At 55.3% G+C, this 2181-nt stretch overlaps 1 long non-coding RNA gene across 1 annotated transcript in view; it reads left to right on the top strand.

The window, feature by feature from the left end:
- The window catches only part of LOC132013309 (uncharacterized), a 7067-nt gene extending 5270 nt beyond the window's left edge, over positions 1–1797 (top strand). The window contains exon 3 of the long non-coding RNA XR_009402988.1: positions 1067–1797. This is a non-coding gene — a long non-coding RNA (uncharacterized LOC132013309). The remainder of the gene's footprint in view (positions 1–1066) is intronic.
- The last annotated feature ends 384 nt before the right edge of the window (positions 1798–2181 follow it).

Below are 2181 nucleotides of genomic sequence, written 5' to 3'. Positions count from 1 at the left end.
GGGGGCGGAGCTGCAGCGGCCGGGGGGCGGAGCTGCAGCGACCGGGGGAGGAGCTGCAGCAGCCGGGGCGCGACTGGCCCTGCGTCCTGGAGCCCACCTCGGTTAATCGCAGAGGGGCCAGGCTCAGGAATACCCAGGAGACGCAGTGTTAGGAGTCTGGGGCCCGATCTCACTGTGAGGCTGACATGTTGTGTGACCTCAGGCATGGCGCTCCCCGTCTCTGGGCCCCACCTCCCCGCCCCAGTTCCTGGCCTGCCCCACCACTGGGCCTGGCACCTCCATACTTCAGATTCCAAGAGAGACCATCCTTTCACAGATGTGAGACATTACAAGACACTTGTGTGTGTCTGTGCTGGGTCCTTGCCACTGTCCAGGGTATGGTCTGGGGAGCTGGCCACTGTTGGTCTTCCCGGGGCTCCTGGGCTGAGCCCCCATCACCTCCCCTAGCTGCCTCCAGGCCCAGACCTACAATCTCTGACAGTCTCTTAACCCTCTGAAAAATCGCGCTCTCTTCTCTTCCTCTGGTTCTTCTCCTTCGAACTGATTCGCTCATGCCTTTCCTGAAATGAATAATATAGTCGTAAAAGCACATTGCATTTTTGTTTATTGACTTTCAATAATTTTCTTAAATTGGGATGACCAGGTCAGAGGCTGGGGATAGTCTAAAGCTTTGGGCGCAGATGAGCCTACTGCCTTCTAGAAGAACCCCCAGCTATGTGCTGTTTTCCTCAGGGCTCATTCCTAACTCTGCGTAACACTGGGTTTTATGACCCAAAATCAAATAGAACAGTGGAAGGCATGGGCTGGGTGATACGGGGCTCCCTTGTTGGAATTTTATTGCCAGGGAGGCTGAGGGTTCCCGTCTGTCTGTCCACGTGCTTCAGAATCACTGGCCCCTCCTTCCTGTGATTTGCCTGGATGGAAATTTTAACACTTGCTCATGTATTAAAGATAAAAATCTCCCATTGTGCATTTTCTCAGCTTTCTATATACTTTAAATTTTCTTGTGCGTAAAATCGACGTTTCCTTTCTTTCTTCTTAACGATTTTATTTATTTATTTGACAGAAAGACACAGGGAGAGAGGGAACACAAGCAGGGGGAGTGCGAGAGGGAGAAGCTGGCTCCCCATGGAGCAAGGAGCCTGACACGGGGCTCGATCCCAGGGCCCTGGGAACGTGACCTGAGCCGAAGGCAGATGCTTCACTGACTGAGCCGCTGGGAACCCCAAGATGGACCTTTTCTATCCTGGAAACTATGAAGCCTTCCCTTTGCTGGCCAGCAAGTCCCTTCCACAGCTGGAGCAGAGTCTCTCTGAAGTTGCTGTCTCTCCTTTGAACTTTGACCCATCTGGGTCCCGATGACATTTGTCCTGATGCCAAGTGAAGGGCTGGCCCTCGGGGGAGGGGAGTGGCTGGCAGAACCCCGAGCATCTCTGCTTCCTGAGGGAGATGGCATTTCTCCGAGTCCGAGTCTGGGTCCCTTCCTTCCTCGTGTTCCTGACGCTGGGTGTGGGGGACAGACAGTGTCCGCGGCTCCCCAGCTCACAGCCTCAGGCAGGCCCCCACTTTCTGCTTAGCTTGCAACGCCTGCGTGTGACATGAAATTGGGAAGATGAGTCCTTAGAACAAAAGGCTAGAATGGGGGGCGCCCGGGGGGCTCAGTCAGTTCAGTGTCTGCCTTTGGCTCAGGTCTTGATCCGGGAGTCACGGGATCGAGTCCGGCATTGGGCTCCTGGCTTGGCAGAAAGCCTGCTCCTCCCTCTCCCTCTGCCTGCCACTCCCCTTGCTTGTGCCCGCTCTCACTCTTTCTCTCTGTCAAATAAATAAGTTTAAGGAAAAAAGGCTAGAATGGCCTCAGAAAGGTCAAAAGTGGGCAAACGGGTAAAAACCCAAAACCGCACACTCTTGGGATGGACCCCGACCATTCTGACTGCTGTAAATTGCAAGCTAGATTTTCAGGACTGGTCCATCCACCACGGTGTCCTTTTCTAGAATGTGACCGCCAGCCCCACCTGCTGGTGGGCAAGAGCGACAGGGCAGCTCTGCCCTTGGGGACAAGGGCAAGGCCAGGCTTAAAGGCCCAGCAGCAGCCCTGCCCTAGCCGGGCACACCGACCACCCTCCCGCCCCGCACACAGCCACCCCTGCAGGCCTCGTCCGAGATCAGACCCAAAGCACAAGT

This window comes from Mustela nigripes, chromosome 3, assembly GCF_022355385.1.
Source record: "Mustela nigripes isolate SB6536 chromosome 3, MUSNIG.SB6536, whole genome shotgun sequence".
Taxonomy (NCBI): Eukaryota; Metazoa; Chordata; class Mammalia; order Carnivora; family Mustelidae; genus Mustela; species Mustela nigripes.
This window is presented reverse-complemented; position numbering and strand designations above follow the sequence as displayed.